The following is a 25,447-nucleotide window of genomic DNA, read 5'->3' as shown; positions in this document are numbered from 1 at the left end:
ATGATAGAATGCCACAAACTACAGCAGTACAGCTGATATGCCTATAGTCTACTGACAAAATGTACTCCTTAGCAAAGTGAAACCAGATGTCTGGTGTAAAAATCTGATGTCTGTGGACTTGTCTTTCTTGGCTTCCAGAGCTGTATTAGACACACTAAACACACAGCTTAGCTGTATATTAAACCCACAACTTGGCAAAATCATGACAGTTTGGACATGAAGCATCAGCGTTTTTATTGTAATTCTTATAAACCAAAGACATTTCTGAAATAGAATTCCTAAATTTAAGCACTCAGCTAAATGCGGTACTATGTCTTTCCCACATTAGGAACAGTGTCAGAGCTTTTTTTTTTTTTTTTTTTTAAAGATTTTATTTTATTTATTTGACAGAGAGAGATCACAAGTAGATAGAGAGGCAGGCAGAGAGAGAGAGAGGGAAGTAGGCTCCCTGCTGAGCAGAGAGCCCAATGTGGGACTCGATCCCGGGACCCCAAGATCATGACCTGAGCTGAAGGCAGCGGCTTAACCCACTGAGCCACCCAGGCACCCCAGTGTCAGAGCTTTTTAAACACATTTTATAGAAACTCCTTCCCTTCATTTTTCAAGCTGACACTCATTAGACATGGCTGTGGAATGATTACAAGGGGGGAATGGGGAGAGGGGATTCAAACCACTTTCAGGTGCCAGTGTTACCCCAGAAATTTGAGGATCAGATTTAACAGGTGATCACTGTGAAAATACAAACACCCACCTGCAGGAATGTTAAGTATGAGATACCTTGCGTCAATTGCAAAGAGGATCATTAAGAATGTGATAGGTGACCATATAAAAAGGGAGGGAAATTAAGTTAGTATCTGTATGCCAGATGCTATCTTTTTGCACACTTTTTAATATACTCATTGTTCTGACAGGTGAGAAGTTAGGGAGTAAAATTTTAACTGGCACAATGTTGCAGAGCTAATGAGATAAGAGCCAGGACTGGAACCCATTTCTAGAAGACTCTAAAAGACATGTCACTTCTACAAGGGGCCTGGGGATGGGACAAGGAGTGGTGATACATAGCCAAGAATATGGAGGTAAAAGGCAGAAATTTACAGTTTTGCCAAATAGTAACATATAACATGAAACAAAGTTGAAGAAAGAAACACAAATAGTTGAAAGGGTTCCTCTGAGAGTTCATAAGAGACTCGCTTTCTACCTTTTATATCCCCGCAAGACTCATTTTTAAATAACTCTTTTAAATCTTATATAACCTTTGTAACCAGAAAAAGTTATCTTAAATAAAAAATGAGGTTAAATGTACAGAAACTCCTACAAGTGGACAACCTAGTATTTATTATGTGCATCATCCTTAACACTCCATGTTTTCTCATCTTATGTCATCTTTATGGAACAATTCAAAATATTATCCTCATCTGATCTATATACTGTTACATTTAATACACTGCAAAATGACTACAACGCTATAATCGTGCTCCAATTGCTCTTAAGGCTTAATCTGTCTCAAGCTTATTTATGCACTCCTTGCTTGCTAACCTCAGTCCCTTGGTCTGCAGCCAAACTAACCTACTTTCTTGAAATTTGCAAACCGCTGGCCTTGGGGAGTGAAGGACTAAACCTTCCCAGAAGATAATGCCTAATCACATTTGAAAACAGCTCCTGCTGATGCCAGCAAGTCTGTTCCAGATCATGTCGACATACCAATTACCACCTGGGCCCCAGCTTCTCCTGCATGTAGGACCCCCTGCCCCATTTGTCACATCTTCCCTTTTAAAACTCTTCAGCTTCACCTAGACTGGGAAGGTGGTCTTTGGGACATTAGTCCACCATCCTCCCAGGTTGCCAGCTTCCTGAATAAAACAATCTTTTCTTTCCCACTTGTCTCTCACCTATCTCTCAAGTATTGATTTTCAAGCTGCCAGCAGCCAAACCTGAGTTCGCAACTGATTCTCTGTCCAGTAACACTATTCTAAAATGGGACACAAATCACCACGGTCAGTAATCCTTGAAAGTTTATCACTGAAGGTACTAGAAGGCAGAAAAATAGTACTGTCCCCCCACAACAAGTACAGACCTGCACATAACTCAGATCAATAGTACAGGGAAGGTCTTGTACATTAAATACTGAAGTACTCCAAAAATCTACAGAAAACTGGTGAAAGGCCTGCTCCGAATGGCCATCTCCAAACCCAGTCTCATTTTACCATCCTACTTATTATGTATCAGTGTTCCACACTTCGGTGGGAAAAGAATAAATATCTACTGCATCAATGAATGAACCCATCATCAATAAACAACTATTTTCTGGTTTTACATAAATTATATGATTATCTATCACTTGAGTCCAGACAAATAAGGCAGGTTCAGGGTATAGGCAGCCGATGTCAATTTGACACAGAGGTTAATTCTAGCTTTCCTTTGTAAGTATCCAAGAATGGTTTGCAACATTCTTGCTTGTGGCTAACCTGAATTTTAGCTCATTTAAAATGTTTGTTGATACAGGACACATAGGATGCAGAAGGTATTCCCAAACTTCGGAGAGGGTCTGTGTTTCATTTCACCAGTAAGAAGGTAGAAGGAGTGGTATATTGGAGAACTGATGGAAATTTTGCACAGAAGAATTGTTGAAAGAGATCACAGTGAAAATCACAGCAAACCTCCAAGGGCTTCAGTGTGCTTTTTGGCTACTTTTCAGCGAACAGAATATTTGTGAGGGGTATCAAAATGAAAGTCAAGAGTAAAAGGCCCAGACTGCTAATATCAATCCCGACACTAAAAAAACAAAAACAAAAAACCATCCTCTATGAGCTTGTGAGAAGATCCTAAAAGGATTTCATCTTGCTAATTAATTTCACCCTTTGGCGTTCTAAAGAATTTTTACAGGAGTCCCTTTTTAAAATGTAAGAATCTGTGGGTAGAGGTCCTGTCGATAATCAAGCAGGACCCTGATTCTTCAATACTCAGTCTCTGGGATTAATCAAAGTTAGCTTAGAGTGAGACACGGACTGGAGAGAGACAACTGCAAGACCCAAAGATGGGAAGGGTAAGGACAGTTCTCAGGTCAAATGGCTAAAAGGGATCTTTGCCAAGCCGCCAAACTCCCAGCCAGCGCTACAGATTCTAGGCCTGAAAACAACTCTTGGGTTTGGAGCCTGTGACCCTTGAAAGTGGGCCTCAGGTTCCTGATGAAATGGAAGAATCTGGTCCCTAAATCCGCCAGGGTTGGTTCTGGATCTGGATATTTCTTTCCCTTGGTCTTTCTTCCTACAGCCCTAGCTCCTTCCACCCCTGATCATTCCTTACTTACCCTTTCTCCCGTTCTTCCTCGGTGAGAAGGGGTAAGTGGTTATTTTGTGCCCTCGCCCAATTTGGCCAAAACCCTAAAAGTAAAAATGACAGAGACAGACACGTGCTTTAAAATCCTGGTGTTCAAGCCTCAGGGACTCCCACCACAAGCCCAACAGTTCAAGGCAGAGGACAGCGCGTCCCCACAGTGCTCCCTCTCAAGGCCAGGGCTTGGAGCCGGAGTTGTCCCCTACGAGGGGGACGGGGGACGAGGAGAGGGCGCGATCTGGGAGTGGCCCGCTTGGCAGGGAAGAGCGAGCCGCCTCCCGGCTAGGTGTCGCCGAGCTTAGGCGCCGGTTTGCAACCACAGTTAGCCAGAGGAGGCGGCGGCAGGGCCGGCCGCCGCGCGGGGCCTCAGATAAACAGGCGCACGCACACATGCTCGCACGGCCGAGCAGCCCTCAACCTCCCAGCAATTCCCGCCCCGCCTGGAAACGACTCCCCCGGAAGGGTCCCAAGCCCCGAGGACCGCCAGAGGTCGGCGGATGAGCACCCACCCACCCCCGCCATCCTCTCAAAACCCCCCCGGAACCGCACGGGGCTCCCACCCTCCGCACCCGCTGCGCAGCTCAGCCCAGGGGAAGTCCCCGCGCTAGCCCCGCCCACCGCCGGCGGAAAGCTCCGCCTCCATTCCCCAGCGCGCGGGAGCCGCGCGAAGCTCCGCCCCCAGAGGAAAACCGGCACCACCCTCTCCTCTCCCCCGCCAACACCGAAGCCCGCCTGGGTTAGACCCAAAACCCGTCGTGGATTTGCAACGGATCAAAAGTAACACTCATTCAGCAAGCAATATCTGAGCCCTTACTCTAAGTCTGCACTGTACTAATGACAGAGAGGACAAGACGGAGCCGAAACTCTGTGGAACTTGGTTTTCAGCTCCTCCCTTATTATAGAGGTCAGGAAATGGAGACCCCAGCAGTTGCCTGGAGTGTATGGTTATAGAGGCAAAGAGCTTCTCCAGGGCTCTCCCTCTGGACATCTTTACTGCGTTTTTTCTACTAAAGTGTAAACAGGGAAGCTTATTTCAATTTTGCTTTCTCTAGGCAAACCAAAATGAATATCCCTAACAGGGGGGTTTACTTTGGAAATGCTGGAATTTCATACCTAAGCTTCTGTCTTCAAGTGGTACAAACTTACGGGTTTATAACAACCTACCAAAAAAAAATGGAACCTAAACCTATCGAACAGATATAAAATACTTATTCTTTTATCCCCCCTCCAATTATATCCCTCTTTATTTCTGTCTTTAGCTTGCGAATGATGACAAACTGCTCTGCACATTTTCAAATCGTTTAATACAAATGTTAGTACCAGATGCTCTGGTACTTTTGTTCAAAATCAATTCTAAAGGTTTAAGAACCTATTCAGAGACTCGACCTCATAGCTAGAACCCCTAGCATCTCCTGAGAATAAAGTCGCTTTCCTACAAAGAGGGTATGTGCCAGTTTTGTAGTTTTTCTCATTTGTCACTGAAAGAATTACTGTAGGGCAAGTTCTTCTCTGCCAGGGCTTAAGGATTTAATTCCATGTGCACTTAGCTGTGAGGACCACCATCATCAAATAGCATTGGCAACCTGTCTACAAACTCGATTACTCTCTTGGCATTGTGAAATTAATAAAGGGAAACCTCACTAAAGTGGAGTTGGGAAGCTACAACTGTACCACCCACTCCACATCAATTACAGAACCCCAAAAGAGCCATCCTCAACAGGAAAGAATCATCAATGACCGTCCTTAACTGGGAAAGATGTACACTGCATCTCCTACAAGAAATGAGGAACCCAGCCTATGAGAAACCATCATCACTCTATGCTCTTGCTTTTCTCCAATGGGCTTATGTTGAAAACAACACCTCCAGACTTCCTCCTTCTCCATAAAATAACAATCCTCTCCTTTGTTTTTTGCATTTGCCTGTAGATTTGCCATAGCTTGCCTGTCCAAAACCATAATCCTCTACTATTCCTAAATAAACCCATTTTGTTGATAAAGTGGCTGTTTTATTTTTTAGGTTAACAGTACTAATAATAATCAAGGTGGATGACCCCAAATTAAACAGATGGAGTTCCTGGCCATCTCTTTGGAATGGAATGTACATGGATAAAAAACAAAGACAGGTATGTGTGATTTTTAGTGTAATGAAAGTTAATTAACATACAAAATGTGTTGCTAAATCTGACTGAACATCGTCACTGAGATTCATCAAATGGGCTTAAGAAGCTGAAGGCACCTAGAAAGGTTACGGTATAGCATATGGTGTCAACCATGTGCCATTCTGGAAAAGGTAAAACTATGGAGACAGTAAAAGAAACTGTGGCTGCCAAGGGTTGAAGGACTTGGAGGGGGGGGGAGGAAAGAATAGGTGGAGCACAGATTTTTACTGCAATGAAAATATTCTCTCTATCAGGGTGATACACAGCATTATACATTTGTCAGACCCCATAGAATGTACAATACCAAGAGTGAACAGTAACCATACTCTACAACTCTGAGTAACAATGATGTGTCAATGTAGCTTCATCGATTGTAACAAATATACCACTTTGGTGCTGGGATATTGAGAGTTGAGGAAGCTGTGCAAATGTGGGGTCAGGGAATATATTGGCACTCTATACTTTCAGCTCAATTTTTCTGTAAAAGTGCTTTAAAAAATAGTCTGTTAAAAAGCTGGGCTAAATCCTCAGAACATCTCATTTTCTTCAACCCATCAATTAAATTCTAAACTGAATATTTGGCTTTATGTGTGAAGTTGAGATATAATGATTTGTCTTTTTATATTCGAATAGCCCTCCATGCATTAATGTCATCAGAGAAAAAATGAATCCTATATGTATTCCTTACTAAGGTATAAAATTAAAGTATGGTTAGACATGTCTAGTATTCAAGAAGATATTTAAGCAAAGTTAACCTGAAATAATTAAATTTACAAACTCTATAAATATATATATTTCAAATCTCTTTCTGTTCATACATACTTACAATTGGTAAGCACATAGCCGAAGATATCACAGAGGTTTTTAAACTTCTTGTTCTCAAGATCTCTTTATAGTCTTAAAAAGAGAACTTTAGGGGCGCCTGGGTGGCTCAGTGGATTAAGCCGCTGCCTTCAGCTCAGGTCATGATCTCAGGATCCTGGGATCGAGCCCCACATCGGGCTCTCTGCTCCGCAGGGAGCCTGCTTCCTCCTCTCTCTCTGCCTGCCTCTCTGCCTACTTGTGATCTCTCTCTGTCAAATAAATAAATAAAATCTTTTTAAAAAAAGAGAGAACTTTAAAGAGCTTTTGTTTGTATGGGTTATATATGTCTATATTTACTGTATTAAAAACTAAGATGGAATAATTTTAGATATGTGTTTAATTCACTTTTTAAATAGTGAGCCTATTACATGTTATTATAATGAACTTTTTTGAATAATGACTACATTTTTTAAAAACTCAGTGAGAAAAAATAGACTTTTCTATATTTCTTGCAAATCTCTTTACTCTCAGGTTTAAGAGAAACAGGTGAACTCCCATATTCTACTTTTGCATTCAATCTGTTGCAATATGTTGTTACAGCTAGACTATAATGAAGAAAAGCAGCCCTTAGTCAAATTCGTAGTTGAAAAAGGGAAGACCTTGCAAACCCCCTAAAAAGGGTCTCAGTAACCTCAAGGGTCCTCCAAACTTACTTTGAGAACTGCAGCCAAATAGCATTTTGCACTCATTAAATTCAATATTATGCATTCCCACACCAAAGTCTGCTAACAGTTGAAATTATAGCCCTTCACTTATTCCAAGCTAAAACTCAGATTTGACAGCTCTTATCAAACCATCACCTTTCTGAAAGTTTTTTCAAAGCTTTTACTATAGCAACTCTGATGAAACTGATACTCTTTTTGAATACATATGAAAACATTTGAGATTTCATTTATAGTCCTCATTTTGAACTTCCTGGGAAATTTTGAATATAAATTGTGCCACCTGGAAAAATGAAACATTGCTGTACAGTTATTAATCCAATTTTTCCATATACTTATAATGAAATGTGTACATTTCCTTTTACATAAGTAATTTAAAATATATATGTAATATATATAAAACAAGCAATTGTATTTTTATTTGTTACCTAAATAAATACATCGCTGTTGAGGTGAAGGTGTCTTTTATAATAAATGTGAAAGAAGTAAGAGAATTGAGAAATTGCAATTTAGCAATCCTTTGTGAAGTAAATGGTTCAGGCAGCAATCTTCAGTGGATGAAACCATTACATAAAAAGTTCAATGATATACTTTACAATGGAAATCAGGTGACACTACCTCTGTCTGATGATCTAAGTAGTGCTACAGATGAGACTCCAGACACTGGGGGCATTCTGATCTGATGCCATCTGAAGCACTCAGCACCCCCTTGAAGTGTTCTTGCAAACAAAACAAAATAAAAAATGGAATCTAAGCAGGCCTTAAAACTGACTTCCTACTCACAGGCTTACAGGAAACATGAGGGTTAGAGGAACAAGTTAAATGGCACCATGAAGAAAGTAACAGTAAATCTAGAGTGCAAGACAGTCTGAAAAACAACAGACATTGTCTTCACAGCAAGTTAATAAGAGGACAAAAAGAAGAGGGAAACAATGAAGAGAAGCTCTAGGTTAAAGAAGGTGGCAACCAAATGACCTTGTCTGGATCCTCATTCAAACATCACAGCAGTAAAAGACATTTTGTAAGACAATCATGGACATTTGACCATGGACTGTTGCTAGACAATGTGGAAGAAATACTGTTATTTTACTAGGTGTAATAATGGCATTGTGTTTATGTAGGAAAATGCCCATCATCTTTGCAGATACATTCTGAAGTATGTTGAAGTAAAGTGACATACTCCCTGGAACTTGCTTTAAAATACTTTAAACAAGGCTCAGGCTCAGTCCTTAGGCTTCTGCCTTTGGCTCTGGTGATGACCCAGCTCTGGCTCCCTGCTCAGTGGGAAGCCTGTTTCTCCCCTTCCACTCCCCTTACTTGTGTTCCCTGTCTCACTGTCTCTCTCTCTGTCAAATAAATAAATAAAATATTTTTTAAAATAAAATAAAATACTTTGAACAAGGAAAGAAAGAAAGAAAAAAAAGAAGGGAAAGAAGGAAGGAAGGAAGGAAGGAAGAGAGGGAGGAAAATGGGGATGGGGAAAGGAAGGAGAGAGAGAAAAGAAAGAAAAAGGAAGGAGAAGAGATAAATGACATATATGTAAATTGGGTAATAATTGGGTACCTCAGTGCTCAGTTGGTTAAGCAACTGCCTTCGGCTCAGGTCATGATCTCAGAGTCCTCTCTGGGAACTGAGTCTCGCATCTGACTCCCAGCTCCACCGGGAGTCGGCTTCTCCCTCTGACCTTCTCCCCTTTCATGCTCTCTCTCACTGTGTCTCTCTCAAATAAATAAATAAAATAAATACATCCTTTTTTAAAAATGGGTAATTATTGAGTCTGGTGATGAATGTAGTTCATTGGACTTTTCCTCAGCTTTCATATGTGTCTGAAATTTTTTATAATCCAGTTTTAAAACTAAATGTAAGTGACTGCTTTAGCCCAGATTTCCTGGAAAACAGTGCCTGAGACAAAGTTACATGCTAAACCTTTACTGGGTGTGGAGGGGCCAGTCCTAGAAAAGCAAGACTGAGAGGATAGGGTGAGTGAGGGAGGGACAGGAAGAAGGAAAATGTAGGTGGTATGTTACCAGCTGGTTTTAGGTTCACAGTACAGTCTACTATTGACAGCTAGGAGGGTTTGGGTCACCAAGCCCTACTCAGTCAAAACTCCACATAGAACTTTTGACTCTCTGAAAACTTAACTATTAATAGCCTATTGTTGACCAAAAACCTTACCAATAAAATAAACAGCAGATTAACATGAATTTTGTATAGGTATTATATATTACATTCTTATAATAAAGTAAGTTAGAGGAAAGAATATGTTATTAAGAAAATAGTAAGGAAGAGAAAATATATTTACAACACTGCATTTCTTGAAAAAACTCTGCTTGTAAGCAGACTTGTGACATTCATACCCATGTTGCTCAAGGACTGACTCTGTATACAGTTGACTGTTTGGTCCCAAGGGCCATCTCAGGAAGACATATGAAACCACCCGGGACTGTAACAGAACTGTCCTTCAGAAGGAGAAAAAACAAGGAGTTTTTTCTACTAGATTCTTCCCGCCTTCTGTTTCTCACTCATCAACGTTTGTTCCACAAAGCAGGGCAAACGTGGAGAAAAAGGCTCGGGGGGTAGAAGTGGGCAGGAGAGTGGAAACCAAGAGGCAAATAATGGAATCTCATAAAGGGACTGAGATTGATTTCTTTTTTTTTTTTTAAGATTTTATTTATTTATTTGACAGACAGAGCTCACAAGTAGGCAGAGAGAGGGGGAAGCAGGCTCCCTGCCGAGCAGGTAGCCCAATGTGGGGCTCAATCCCAGGACCCTGAGATCCTGACCTGAGCTGAAGGCAGAGGCTTTAACCCACTGAGCCACCCAGGTGCTCCTTAGATTGATTGCTTATAACAATTTAGAATTTAAACCAATCACTGGCTTTCAGGTTCAGTGAAGACTTTCCTATTAATATAACTTCTTTTTACTGGAATAATCATTCTGCTTGATCTTTTTTTTTTTTAATCTCAGAAATTTAATCTCAGAAATCTCAGAAATGTGCAGGCCAAAGTCATTATTTTTGATTAACAAAATCACAATCACACAAATGGCTGCAGAAACTAAATGTAGAGGAATGGCTCTACCATGGTGCCCCGGAAAGCTTACACATCTCCTCACAGGCCTGCTAAGGCCTAACCACAGCAGATCCCAGGCTTGGTGGAACGACCTTTGATCCTCCCATAACACGGGATAAGAGAAGCTTGTGAGGAGCTGCCATCAGCCACACCATTCTCTTCTGCCTCCCTATCTGTGAGGAAGGCTGTCATGAGACACTTTCTCCTTGCTTCCTGCGCCCTGATGAGGTATGAAACTTTCTCCCTCACCCTCTGAAAGGAGGCTTGCAGGCTATAAAACTCTTATCTGAAGCATGGTATTGGCTCTCAAATGAAGAGCGTCCTGTCATCCTGTTACAGTCAGCTGGGCCCTTTCTTCAGTGTCACCCCATGTAAATGACATAGGCGCTGACCCCTTTGGCTCCACTTGCTTTTGTTATGTAAGTCAGTCAGAACCTGTTTGAATCTAAAAAATGGTTTATTGCTTCCTTACGGTCTGAATCTGTCTGCCTTGCCTTGCCAAATTCAAAGCAGAAAAATTTTAGCTCGTTTAACCCCTGAGAGTCTTTACTCTTTGTTGTTTGCTCTTTGGTCAGCCTACAGTGTGGATAGTCAGGACCCAGTCCACCAACCGATCAGAACACGTGAATGACTCAGATTCACATTTTCAGAGACAGTACTTGTTTCTCTAAGTGTGTTGTAGGATGATTTTTGATCAATGGTCAAAGAAGATTTCCTTCTCTTTGCCTTTCCTCCAAATTAATTAATGGGATATTTGTACAAGTCAGGTAAAGATTCAGATCTCCTAAAACATAAAAATCGATCAGAAGTATTTTCAATGAAGTCTCTCTATATTTTCTGCTCATGGTTTGACATTATCCATGTTGGATTTTAAAGGTCTGGTAACCACTAGAATAAGAGAGAAGCATCAAAAATCAAGCTCCGTGGACAGGCCCTCCTTGCTCTTCCATAGGGGACCTACATCCCTTTTTCGTACACAAGATAATTAATAATGATGCCATCCAGCTAACACGTGGCCATTCGTATTTGGTACACTGAGAGGCAGGGTTCTTCCATTCTCTTATAGAGACATAACAAAGCAGCAAACAAGATAAACAGCATCAACCTTAAAGGCTAATAGCTCATTCCTTTCATTCTTTTTTCATTTCTTTCCCTTATCATGACTTGTGTAAATTATCTCTTGGGAATGGAAAGGTCTAAGCCTTGCTAAATGATTCTATCCTATCAACAGTTGACCAAATCCTTAGATCCACAAGGGAGGAAATAGTGACACGGAGGACCCTGACCTGCCATGTATTTTGTCCACAGGTTTCCTGGCACTGTACAGTGGTAATATTTGCAGTTCTTTTAATTGGCTTTTGATTGACAATCCTAACATATCTGAAAGGATGGCTTACATTCTCTCATGAATTAGCCAGATGATAATTACAAACCAACAATCCATAATAACTATTTGTGGAAGAAACAATTCAAAAGAAAACTGCACATAAAAAAAATTTGTTAAAGTGGGAAAAAAAATAAATTCATTCTTGTTGATAACTCTGAAAACTGAAAACACTGTGTTAATAGAGTTAGTAGAAATAATCAATATGAAATAATTTACCAACAGCTTAAACTGCTCATGAATAAAATATATAATTAACAAATTCTCTCTTTTCTTTCATCTGAGGATGTCTTTATATCTCCCTCATTCCTGAAGGATATTTTCACCAGATGGAGAATTGCCAATCCTTGTCTTTCAATATTTGAAAAACGTTGAAAAGGAAAAGACAACTTCTTTCTGGCTTCCACTGTTGCCAGATGAGACACCTGCTCTCATTCAAATTGCTATACCTCTGTAAACACTGTAATATTTCTCCCTGACTGCTTTCAAGATTTTTTTAATTTGTCTTTAGTTTGCAGAAGCATTGGGATGTCTTGTCATGGGTTTCTTTCTTTCTTTCTTTCTTTCTTTTTTTTTTCCTATTTAGGGTTTGCTCAACCTCTTAAATCTGCAAGGTTATGTCTTTCACTAAGTTTAGGAAGTTATCAGCTATTATGTCTTTAAATACTGTAAGTCTCAAACTCTTTGTCCTCTACTTCTGAAACTTCAAGGATACAAATATTTGCTCTTTTGTTATTGTCCACAGGCTCCTGAGACTCTGCTCATTTTTTTTTTTCCCCAATCTATTTTCTCTTTTTTGTTCAGGTTGGGTAAATTCTATTGATCTCTCCTCAGTTCACTAATTCATTTCCACTCTACCAATGAACCCATCTAGTAGGGTTTTTATTTTGTTATTGTGTTTTTTAGTTCTGCAATTCCTGTGTGGCTCTTTTTTTAATACATAGAATTTTTCTTTCTTTGCCGAGATCTATTTTTTCATTTGTATCAAGAGAACTCACAACTGTTAATTGAACCAATTTTATGATGGCTGCTTTAAAATCTATGTCTGCTCATTCCAACATCTCATTCATTTTGGTTTTGGCCTCCGATTTTCTTTTCTCATTCAAGTTGTGATGTTCTTTGTGTGATGGGTAATGTTCAATTATATCCTGGATGCTGTTGCTATTCTATGACTCTGGATTTCATTTACTCTCTTTTAAACAAGCAGTGCCCTGCTAAGGTGTAGCAGGAGGGCCAGGGGGTTTTTGTTATGTTCAGCCTCCCACTGGGTCCCACCAATACCACAGACAGAAATGGAGCACTTACTCACACTGCCCCAACGCTGGCAGGTAAGGTGCTTTCCCAAATGGAGTGAAACACTCACTCGCACTGCCTAGATGCCCCTGAGAGAGGAAGGGCCACCAAGGAGAGGGAAAGTGGACAGGCGATACACACCATTTTGTTACTACAGGACTGGGGTGGCACCTCAGTTCTGAATTCTGTGCCAGGCCTCACTGACAGCAGGGGGGGAAAGCAGAATTACAACTAGCCGTGCCTCTGGGAGTAGAGGTTTGGCAACCTATTGGGCCCTTTAACAGCAGGTATGGGGGCTCAGGTAGAAAACAGAGCACTGACTAGACTTGAATCCTACCAACTTGTTCAGTCTTGTTGGTACTGCATGGGGATGGAGGCTTAGCTCCCTCCTAGGCCCCACTGACCTGGGAGTGGGGAGGTGGGGAGGTGTGAACCCAGGCATTGTTGTGACAAACCTACACTCCACCGCCTCACCTCATTAAGTCTGGCTGATGCCAAGTATAGAGGTAAGCTCAGCTCAGTGCTGGGCCCTTTTAATACCACACTGATGGAGAGCTGGAGAAGACCTGCCTCTGCCAGATGGGGTCAGAGGTCAGCTCCCACTCAACCAATCAACACTACCCTGTGTGGGAGTCAGAGCGTCGCTGCCTGCCTTCAGTGAATGGGGTGGAGAGTCAGCGTTCTCCTTGGCCTTAATAAAACCTCAAGAAAGGGAAGGGTGCTGTTTTTCCACTGGTGTTTGACTGGAGTAGGGCAGGTATTGCCAAAAAGTTGTGCCTAAACAGGATTTTCTTGGAGTCCTTTTTATTTTTATTTTTTAATTTTTTTTTGGTATGTTGGTGCTTCCAGATTAGAAGTTCCTGCAGGGCCTTGTCCAGGACATGTGAGAGGCAACAACGAAACCCAGGAGACCCATTGCCATGTCAACCCTCAAGTCCCAAGATGTGCAAATAGTTCATTTCCTTTTGAACCTACAGAGTCTTCCTATGCTTATTTTTGAACTATGCTTAGGGATTAGTTGTAGGAATTAGGACCTAGAAGAAATGAGGATATTTTAATTTGGCCAGAACCAGCAGTCCTTTTTGTATACACTGTAGGAGAGGAAATGCAAAGAAGATATGAATTGTTGTGAACAATTACAACATAAAATCAGAAACTAATCTAAAATTCAAAGTATCAAAAGCAAATTATCAATACCAATTTCCAAAATCAAGGCAAGCAAACAAAATAAATGACCCTATATGAAGTTATGTGTGCTCTAATACCAACTTCAAGATGCTTTTGGACCCATTTTTGACAATTCCACAAATGTTAACACAAAAGAAAATTTTCTATGTATAGGTCATTTGTTACAAAAAAGAGATCGAGTCTACCAGATCGGGCAATGTATGTTTACGCATTCTAAACTTTTTATTTTAGAAATTATTTTAAATTTATATTTAATTTTATATATATAAACATATAATTTTTATTTATTTTAGAAATATTTTAAAATATTTATTACTTTTTTTTTTGTAAGTATGCTCCACACCCAGCATGGCACCCATCACAGGGCTCAAACTCATGACTGAGACTAAGACCTGGGCTGAATCAAGAGTCAGACACCCCACCAAACAAGCCACCCGGGCACCCAAATATCTGTTACTTTTAAATATTTTTGTTAATATTTTGTCAATTTTTAAATCAATTCTATTTTATATTTAGTGTTAATTTTTAAAATCTTTTCTATTATCAGATAAAGATCATTTTTGACATGTTGAAATATATACTCCTGTAACATGCATTTACTGTTGTGTCCTTATGTTTACAGAAAACCTCTAAAACTTTTAGTACAACCCTACCATTGAAAAATGATATACTGCTTGTTATTATCATCACCTATCATTATTAAAAACACATAAATACAATAAAAAATACATAATAACTTATTATTTGAGAATTTCTGGGAATTCTTACTTTTTTCCTGAATCATGAAGATATCTACTAGGACTTTGGAAGCACTATAAAAAGGTGATGCTCTTGACTGATTGCCTTATTAACAAAAAGACTCTTTTCTTTTGTTCAATGATAAAGACTTAATCAAAATATTTTCTTTCTCCAACTCATGTGTCCAAACCTACTTGGTCATTCTAGGCACTCTGATGCGGGGAAATGATGATATATGCTTAAACAACCTGAAAACACTCAGCGTATAGCAGGAAAGGCTTAGGTGAGAATTTCATAGCTATCTTCATATACTTCAAGGGCTGTCCTGAACAAGAGAGATTGCATTTATTCTCTGTGACCCAAGAGTTTGGAATTAGGATAAATGAGATGGGAAGAAAATTTTTATTTCATGTATGTATCCATTTTCTAGCAACTAGAGAACTCTGAAAAGAGAACAGATTGCCTCAAGAAATAGTGATTTCCTGTCAAGGAAAAAGGCTGGACAACCACTTATTGGGGATATTATCAAAGGGCCTCTTAAGACTTTATGATTCAATCTGTCTCTATTATCTCATTTTATTCTCCTAGTGAGATACATAGGGCAAGTATTAAAATTGCCATTTACGGATGCGAATAATGAAATTCAGAGAGTGTATTGGTTAGGATTCTTGGTAGATTATAAAAGCAACTTGAGCTAGCCTAAGCAAAAATGAAAGACAGGATAAGACTGAGTGCTATTTCAGGAACCTAAGGCCAGTTTACTGCAGCAGGGCTCCAAATGGGGACGGAAGGCATCAGAGCTCTGTGTCTTGACTCTGCTTCTTTCTATAAATTGCTCATTCTCTTTCTCTACAGATCCAATTTTTGTGCTTCCGAGCCACATGATAGGTGGAAGATATTTACTCCAACCTCCCTAGTTTACATCTCTATTATTTAAGAAACAAACCCAGAAGGATGGGCCGTCTCAATTATTTTGGACTTTACCAGGCTGGTTCATCACAACATCCTCCTTTCTGATTCCTAAGACTAGATTGGAGAATGTGACGTGTACTTGGGGCAGAAACAGAGTCTTCTGCAACTTCCCCTTGAATTGAATATGTTCAGTCACAGACAGATTAACAAGCAACTGCATTTCTTCCATCTCAGAAGCAGGCCTGACCTGGTGAGCTTATCTCACGGGAAGGCATGCAGGAAGTGAGCACACTCCACTTACATACATACAGGAAGAGGGAAAAGAACTTGGTCAGAACACATTCAATGACGCTTTCCCCAAACTCGCCAATTAAATGAAACACTCCATCGACTTGCACAGGGATGAGAAATTGAAAGATGGAGAGAAGGGAAGAAACTCTCTCCATAGTATTTTCAAGAGATTGAGAATTTTATATGATGGACTAAGGCATGGAGATGGAAAGAGGATACCCTTCCCACAATTGCCAATTCCTATCTCTGGAAATAGGAAAACCAATTGGCTCACTCTGAACCAGGTATTCATCTAGGTCCAGTTATAGCTCTAGCACAGTCACTCAAGGAAAACCCATGGCTGGCAGTGAATAGCCATTATGAATAGGACAGGCAATTCCTGGAAAAATGACTAGGCAGATATTCCAGTAAGTATACTCAGGTCATTACATGGGAAAGCCATCAGGATTTAAGCACTCTCTCTTTGCACACATATAAGAAGTGCACACATTTCTAACTCTACATTACAAAGCTATTCCTGATATTAATGTCCAACTACTCCATGTTCAAGTACAAGCACACACAACATTACTCATATACGCTTCCCAGTGGAAGACTACTCAAAGTAATGGATAATCCATTACATCCCAAAATGATGTCTGAGGGCCATTTCTCTTCTACATGATTTCCATGTGATGTTCTTTTACTCCTCTAAACCAGTTTTATTTCTGTTCTCATTTTCTTACAATGAGTGGACTGATTTACAAATGGAACCACCCCCAAAGACAGCTAATATATTACACTGGAGGGAAATGCCCATGTAGAGAAATAGAAAATACATAGTGGTTACTGGTTCAGAACATGTGATTTATTCTGTTAGCCAGTGACAGTATGAAAAGCAAACGAACCAGTGACTTAAAAGGGCATAATTTTGGGGCGCCTGGGTGGCTCAGTGGGTTAAAGCCTCTGCCTTCGGCTCAGGTCATGATCTCAGGATTCTGGGATGGAGCCCCACATCGGGCTCTCTGCTCAGCAAGAGACCAGCTTCCTTCTTTCTCTCTGCCTGAGTCTCTGCCTACTTGTGATCTCTGTCTGTCAAATAAATAAATAAAATCTTTTAAAAAGGGGGGGGTATAATTTTGACTTAAATCCTTTAGCAGTGTTCTTAGTGATGCAATGGTGAACTTCCAGTTGGTGTTACTATCCCTTTGGATTGGATTGGAAGATTTCCTGAGAGTTGAGTCTCCATTTTCCTCTGGTTTGAGTCAACTAAGGGCCCCTCTTACCAGATTTAGGTTTTTTTTTTACTGGCACTGCATCCCCTATAAAGTTTTCTTGGCTGGCTGTCACATTCATTTAGACTCTGCTTGCTGAAATCCAACATCACAAGTCTGGCTAGTTCATGCACTGAGAATTTTCCACCTTCTGAATGAATAACCAGGACTTGGTCGCTCCACTCAGGCCTCTATGTTTTGTTTGCTTGTTTGTTTAAAGATTTTATTTATTCGACAGAGAGAGATCACACGTTGGCAGAGAGGCAATCAGAGAGAGAGCGGAGGAAGCAGGTTCCCTGCTGATCAGAGAGCCCTATGTGGGGCTTGATCCCAGGACCCTGAGATCATGACCTGAGCTGAAGGCAGAGGCTTAACCCACTGAGCCACCCAGGCGCCCCTGCTTGTTTGTTTTTGAAGCAATTCTGAAGGTTCTGTCATCCACACTGTGTTCCAGGACATGAGTTAAAACCTGGCCGGAGGTGTGGCAGTCAGACTGCCAGAATTTCTTCTTTCTGATCAGCTGTGGGACATTGCCCCTGTTTCATTTTATCTAGCGAGAAGTACATTGGAAGGATGAGGGTGACGAGGTAAGGATAAGACAAGTGTTGACCAACTTTTCTGATTCCTCCAGAATATCCTCATTCTTCTTTCCAGAATCCCAGTTAGGACATTTTTATTATCCACAAAAAGGAGAGTCACACCCCCTTGATTTATTTCTTCATCTGAACCTCAGCAATCTGTTTGGAAGCTCAGATTTTCTCTTTATACTTCCAGTCATGCAAATTCAACTTGCTGGCTTTTCTTCTGCTTTTAGCTTCTTTTACTGACAGCTAAAAAAATTCTTGTTTTACTGACAACTAAAAAAATTCATGTAATGTTTTCTAATAAGGCCCCTGATAGTTTGATGGACAATGGTCTCAGTTCTATGACACAATAAGTAAATTTAATTAGTTACTTTAATGCTGCATAAGATCAAAAAATTTCTATACCAACCCTGAGGTGGTGGGGGAGGGCTTCTTCCCTGCATCCCTGCTCCTTCCGCTACATATCCTGCCTTGACTTCACCATTTTTTTCTGACTAAGAATGTCTTATTCCAAACGCTGCCCCTGGTACAAATTTTGTATTAAAGAGAAGTCTCAGGGTACCTGGGTGGCTCAGTGGGTTAAAGCCTCTGCCTTCGGCTCAGGTCATGATCCCAGGGTCCTGGGATTGAGCCCATCAGGCTCTCTGCTCAGCAGGGAGCCTGCTTCCCCCTCTCTCTCTCTCTGCCTGCCTCTCTGCCTACTTGTGACCTCTGTCAAATAAATAAATAATATCTTAAAAAATAATAAAATAAAGAGAAGCCTCTGTTGCCCCTAGCCATATGCCACAGGAACTATCTTGAGCCTACCTCAGCAGGAAAATAATTTAATTACATAGAAGAGCAGTCAAGCCCAAGGAAGGAGCTGAAAATCTACCAGGTCTTCCTTCATCTCTCATCTCTTCTTCTGCATGTTTGCTTTATTTTTCTCCCTCAGGAGACAGGCTTCCTCTGCTTTCTCATATACCAGGTAGATCATGGCCATTCGACATCTCCCAAGTTTATATCTCTTTCACTTGACAGATGAAGGATGGTAGGCTAAAATCAGTTTCCATTCAGCAGTGTTCAAGGAGAAAATCTGATTGGCCTAATTTATCCTTGATCAGTGGTATCTGTCCAGCATCCAAGCATCTTTCTAACTATAGAGAATCTCAAGTGAGGTGGGCAAAAATTCCAGCTCCAAGCTCTTTGGTTCTTAGAACAAAGACAGATGACTTAAACTCAGCCAATCTGATTCTCTTCCCTGGAACACTGAATCTGGACCAAGTGATACAAACGATTCGCTTCCCCCGCCCCCATACTGAATGTTTCAAACTGAAGGAATGTGAGAAATGGCATGTGCAGGAAGGATTTTATGACCTTCCCCTGAAGCCAGCCATAAAATCCTCCTGTGGAAGCACCTTCCCTATGCCTAGAGAAAAAGAGCATCCTTATCTCTAAAAAGGAGGAACATCATGGAGAATCTGATGAACAAGTCTTGCTAGGTTTCCCCCAGTTTACTACACTTAGGTTATCTTTGTCCCATCACATCTTCCCATGACTGTCTTCTCTTCACCAAACCTAGCATAAAAACACTCACATTGGGGTGCCTACGTGGTTCAGTTAGTTAAACATCTGCCTTCAGCTCAGATCATGACCCCGGAGTCCTAGAATCGAATCCTGCATTGGGGTCCTTGCTTGACAGGGAGACTGCTCCTCCCGCTGCCCCTCACCCAGCTTGTGCTCTCTCTCTCTCTCTCTCTCTCAAATAAATGAATAAAATATTTTAAAATATATAAATAAATAAAACAGGGCACCTGGGTGGTTCAGTCAAAAGTCTGCCTTTGGCTCAGGTCACAATCCCAGGGTCCTGGAATGGAGCCCCACACCTGCCTCCCTGCTTCTCCCACTCCCACTCCCCCTGCTTGTGTTCCCTCTCTCATTGTGTCTCTCTTTGTCAAATAAATAAATAATTTTTTAAAACATTTTAAAAAATTAAAGAAAACAACAACTCAGGTTTAACCATTTCTATGAATCTTCATTTCCTGATGAAGGCCCCCCATGTCATGTAAAACTTACATTAAATAAACTTGTATGCTTTTCTGTTCATTTGTCTTTGTCATTTTAATTTCCAGATGCCCCCAGTGACCCTAAGAAAGCCAAGGAAAACTTTATTCCTGCCCTACAATAGTTACAGAGTTTCTGTTTGGGATGATTACAAAGTTCTGGAGATAGATAGCAGTGGTGGTTGCACTATAATGAATGTTCTTTTTTTTTTTTTTAAGATTTTATTTATTTATTGGCAGAGAGGCAGAGAGAGAGGGAGGAGAAGCAGGCTCCCCGCTGAGCAGAGCCCCCAATGTGGGGCTCGATCCCAGGACCCTGAGATCATGACCTGAGCCGAAGGCAGAGGCCTAACCCACTGAGTCACCCAGGTGCCCCACAATGAATGTTCTTAATGCCACTAAAATTTTACACTTAAAGAAAGGGTAAAAATGATGTTATGTGTAGTTACCACACATACAAAGATGATTACCTGGAACTCAAGTAGGTTTCAAAACTCTTTTGGAGCACCAATCACTCCAAATTGTCTTCCATTTTTTTTTCTTTCATGAAGTTAATCAATTAATGAGCATTTGAGAGCTTTTCTACTAAACACTGTGCTAGGCACAGTAGAAAATTCAATATAAGACTTATTTCTTTCCCTGAAATCCATGGGTTAGTTCTTCTCAAACTGGGATTAAGGGAAAGCTGCTTAGCTTTTTATATGGTTTTCTTTCTTTTGCTGAGAAAGGGTTGTGGTTTTTGGAGAGGTTTGTTTTTTTTTTTTTAAGATTTTATTTTTATTTATTTGACAGAAAGAGATCACAAGTAGGTAGAGAGGTAGGCAGAGAGAGTGGGGGGAAGCAGGCTTCCCACTGAGCAGAGAGCCTGATGAGGGGCTCGATCCCAGGACTCTGAGACCATGACCTGAGCCAAAGGCAGAGGCTTAACCCACTGAGCCACCCAGGCGTCCTGAAAGAGTTGCTAATAGGTATGCTGAAGGAAAAAAATTCTTCCTCTTAACAAATAAATCATTAAACAAACTGGGACTTCTTCAAAATGCTAATATGTATTTTGAATCTCCAAAACAGGAGTTAGGAACCAGTATTCCTAAATTTATCGGATCAGGAATTCTTTATTCTCTTGGAGCCCAATTAATTGATATCTCCCCCCTTTCCTGTGACTGCAGAAGTGGAGGATTCTCTTGACACAGAGCTAAATGTATTATGCAATCTGTAATTATGGTACGAATGTGTGGTTTATCTTACCCCTAAGTGTTCTAGAATGTGTATGTGATTATTTGTAGATACAACATTAAATAAAGACAATAAAAGTAATTTTCTAAAATAATTTCTTATCTCAGTGTACATTTCTTTATCTCTCTTAGATGGCATTTAGTATTCTTTTTTAAAAAGTTATTTCTATTTTGGGAAGGACTTACTAATGGGGATTTCACACACAAAAAAATTGTGATGATAAAATGGTGGAATGTAATGTCTAAACACTTTTAATTAAAAAAAAAAAGAGCATCAATCCTCATTTTTTCTTTAGAGAAGAAATTAACAGCTTTCAGGACCTGTGATTTTTCTCTCTGCCTTTGGATAATTACAATGTATTTTGCAGCTGATTGCAATAATTGCAATGTATTTTCCACCACTTAAAATATGTCTCTCTTTCTCCCATTACTAGACCTGGATTTCAAGTCACAACCTTCAACAATGTACTCCTGTATTTTCTACATATTCTCTAATTTTGTACCATTTCTCCCCAATTAAACATGGTGTACCAATTTAAGTACAAAATAAGTTGTACTTAGTAGCATTTGATTAGATCTAAAGATAGAGCAAATTTGAGACCTCTCGTGACTTTAATGTTGGTCTCAATTATAGTTTCATTAACAGTATCACTTTCATGTTTATAAATATTGAGTAAAATGCAGTAGGATACTTAAATAATTGCACCAGCATTTTAAAGGAGATAATGGCGTTGCCAAGATCAAACTTCTGACAGTTAGAAGCACCTTGTGAAAATGGAAAATGTTTATCAGTGAAGAATGAAAGTCTACATTCAGCATAGGAAAAAGGAGATGTGTAGATGTGTACACTGGACTAAGGTAAAAGTTATCTGAACATCAAACATTCTAAAGCCTAGGACTACCTGAAATAGAATGTAGGGGCAAAAGGCAGGCTGCCCCAAGATGGGCCAATTTACCGTGAAGATTATTCCGAGCTAAGGGCAATCAAGACCATAAAGCTTGGGGTGCCAGGGTGGCTCAGTCAGTTGGGTGACTGACTCTTAGTTTCAGCTCAGGTCATGGTCTTGGGGTCCCCATGGGCTCCACACTCAGGTTGGAGTCTGCTTAGAGATTCTCTCCCTCTTCCTCTGCCCCTCCCCCTGCTCACACGTGTGCACACATGCACATCCCTCTCTCTCTCTCCTCTCTAAACTAAAAGGATAAATCCTTAAAAAAGAAAAAGAAAGAGAGAGAGAGAGACTGCAGGCTCAAAAGAAAGGATTTTTCCTTCCTTAACTACAAAGAAGACTCTACATTTGAGGTCTTTCTGAGAACAAGGGTTATTAGCAGAGATAAATTTTATCTTAGTGACCCACCTGTATGACAGAGCAAACATCTAATTACCAAACATTTGCTCTTATTCCTATTGCTTTATAAATTGCATTCCTTTCCTCTGAAGCCCTAGACCCCAACCCCTTTCTTCTTAGTTCAGGATGATGTATATACTTCATTGTGCCTGATGTCTTTGGAATTTTCATGTCTGTGTGGATTCCCCTACATAGGCTATTAAATTTGATTTTCTCCTGTTAATGGTCTCAGGTCAATTTTGTTCTTAGTCCTGCTAGAAGGACCTTAGAAGGAGATAGGAATTCTTGTTCCCTGACAAAAAGAACAAACAACACGCTACGTGAGTTCATGAATGAATTCCATTGGATGACTATGGAGGCCTTCAAGGAAGAGGACACATTTGGCTGGATTCTGAGGGATAAATAAGATTCCCACAATTATTCCCAGCTGAGGAGAAAGGCTGAGACATGAATACACAGTATGTCTAGGGAAATAATTTGATAGGCAAACTATAGAGGGCATGAATGATGTGGATATAAATGAGACCAGAAAACAATAGACAGAGGCCAGATCATTAGTGCCAGCAAGTTTAGACATTATTCTCTTAGTAACTGGGGGCTGAGGAAAGTTTTTGAGCAGAGAGCATAATCTGTGTTTCAGAGCAATTACTCCTGAGTCCAGAGGGAATAGATGAGTCTAGAATGAGGCAGGGAGGCTAGGAGGCTAATTAGGATGTTATAATTGTCTAGTGAGAAATGAAGAAGACTTGATTGAATGGAAAGGAAGTGTCAGGGAGGGGAAATTTTCCTCTTACCCCTCTCACTCCTTTTGGCTGGTCTAATAATTGAATTGACACAAGACAGATTAATAGAGAAAGAAATTAATTTCATATATATGGAGGTCTCATACATACAGGACCCAAAAAGCAACCAAAGTAGGCTTTTTATATACCTTTTAGACAAAACAAAAACAAAAACAAAAAAACAATAAATTTGTCAACAACTGACAAGACAAAGAAACTTAGGCTAAGCAGAGTTTGTTCACATAGTCTTCTCTGTCTCTCTTCTCCCTTCTGACTTTTCTATCTCCTTGATAAGGATGTCACTCTATCTCCTGGCACACATGGGATATTCACTTCCTGCTTTCAGGGGGACAGAAAGTAGGGTCAGCGTATCTTTCTTGCACCAGCTGTTTCTCAAGTAATCTTAATTCAAAATAATCAATATGCCACTTTGGCATATTTTGGGGTGGCCTGTCCTGAGTCCCATCAGACGGAATAAATAGGACAGACATTTCAAAAAGAAAATTAACTGAACTTGGTGAGTAAATCAATTAAAGATGCATTTGCATGCAAGGTAGAGAATTTCTGCTAAACGGGGCTTCCCATGTAGAGGCTTACTTTACTTAAGCAGATGCAGGTAGGCAGGTTCTGGTGTTACTGCAGAATTTTGACAATATTAGCAACATTTCTAAGTTCTCTTGTTTTTGCATCATGTTGTTGAACAACCTTCTCCTTCACAGCTGACTTGAGGTGTCATTAGCCAGAGAAGAGTCACATGGCAGCCTCTAGTCACAGCAGACACTGGGGAAGTGGGGAACAGGAATGTCTTGATTGCCTGAGATTGACCATGGTCCAGAACTAGGGGCTGATCACATTGTCTTTTTTTGAAAAAAAAAAAGTTATTAGCCTGGAATAAAGAGACATTGGGTATTAGGTGGACAATAGCTTGCCACAATGACTAATCAGGTATATGGGGCAGAGTGAGTTGAACAGTGTCCCTCTAAAATGTCTGTCCACCCAGAACCTCAAAATAAGACTTCATTTAGAAATAAGATCTTTGGGCACCTGGGTGGTTCAGTGGGTTAAGTCTCTGCCTTCAGCTCAGGTCATGATCTCGGGGTCCTGGGATCAAGTCCTGCATCGGGCTCTCTGCTCATCAGGGAGCCTGCTTCCCTGACCCAGGCTTCCGGGCCTGCCTCTCTACCTACTTGTGATCTCTGCCTGTCAAATAAGTAAATAAAATCTTAAAAAAAAAAAAAAGAAAGAAAGAAGATCTTTGCAGATGTAAATAAGGTAAAGATCATGATGAAATGACACCAGATTAGGATGGGCCCTATATCCAATGAGCGTGTCCTTGTAAGTGTCAAAGACAAAGCCAGACATTAGTCAAAATGGTAAAGATGGGTGTTCATCAACAATAAACAATCATGATGGGGAAGAGGACCCATCGTGATCTGATTTCAACCTCAACTGGTGACAGTGTCCTAATATTTAGATTAATTTACTTGTCTACTAACAGTTAAGTCCCTTACAGGCAAGAACCTTGTCTGTCTAGTTTTCCGTCCATCCTATGCTCAGTACCTCATCTTTATCCAGTAGAGATTACTAACAGTTTGTCCAAGGAATAAATTGTTCAATGATCCATTTCATTCAATGACCACTGAATAACTATTGGAGAATACGTAAAATCTAATTGAAATCTTTCTCGTAATGTTGCAAAACCTGGACTGGATCCCGACGGAAGAACCAAGTGGCACTCGGAGACTTTGGAGGATCAGAGGTTTATTTAACCCCAGGGGGGCTCCAAGGAGGCTGTTCTCCAGGTCTGAGTCCTGAGCACAAGCAGGAAGGGTAATTTATACCCTTCTACTTAGGCATACTTGGTACTTCCCACGTGTGCGTGGGAAGTGAGGTAGGAAAAAAGAACCCGGAAGGGCTTTGAGACAGGGACTGGAGTTTCCTTGCTGGTTTGGTCGGCCATCTTAGAGCACAGTTTTCCCCCTTACCATTCCCCCCTTTGATGCCCTTTTAAACACCTAGTTTAGAGGGCATCATTATCATCTATTACAATGGCCCTGCAAGGCTAGTATCTGGGCAGTGGCTCGCCTGGTAACAGTGTTTTCTATGAACTTAGCAATCCATCTTTAGGTTCCTAAGGCTGCCTGGGCAACAACAATAAAAATTTTCTGGGAGAAGAGGCATCAATGTCTGACTCCTCAGGTGAGGGATATTGTGCAGACAATAGCCAGGGACCACGGTGAACAGATGTCCAACAGTTGGTGGAATCTCATCAAAGGTGGAGACGGAGCAGGTCCATAGGATCTGGATGGGCTT

The 25,447-nt window shown here is 40.5% G+C and overlaps 1 protein-coding gene across 1 annotated transcript in view; it reads right to left on the bottom strand.

Annotated features, from left to right (window-relative positions):
• Positions 1–3,948, bottom strand: part of IMMP2L (inner mitochondrial membrane peptidase subunit 2) — an 869,268-nt gene extending 865,320 nt beyond the window's left edge. Inside the window, exons 1-2 of the mRNA XM_046021516.1 lie at positions 3,903–3,948; positions 3,308–3,380 (exon numbers count right to left, since the gene is read on the bottom strand). The gene's annotated coding sequence lies outside the window, so the exon portion shown is untranslated. The remainder of the gene's footprint in view (positions 1–3,307; positions 3,381–3,902) is intronic.
• Between the last annotated feature and the right edge of the window lie 21,499 nt (positions 3,949–25,447).

The sequence above is a fragment of the Meles meles genome, chromosome 10, assembly GCF_922984935.1.
Source record: "Meles meles chromosome 10, mMelMel3.1 paternal haplotype, whole genome shotgun sequence".
Lineage (NCBI taxonomy): Eukaryota > Metazoa > Chordata > Mammalia > Carnivora > Mustelidae > Meles > Meles meles.
This window is presented reverse-complemented; position numbering and strand designations above follow the sequence as displayed.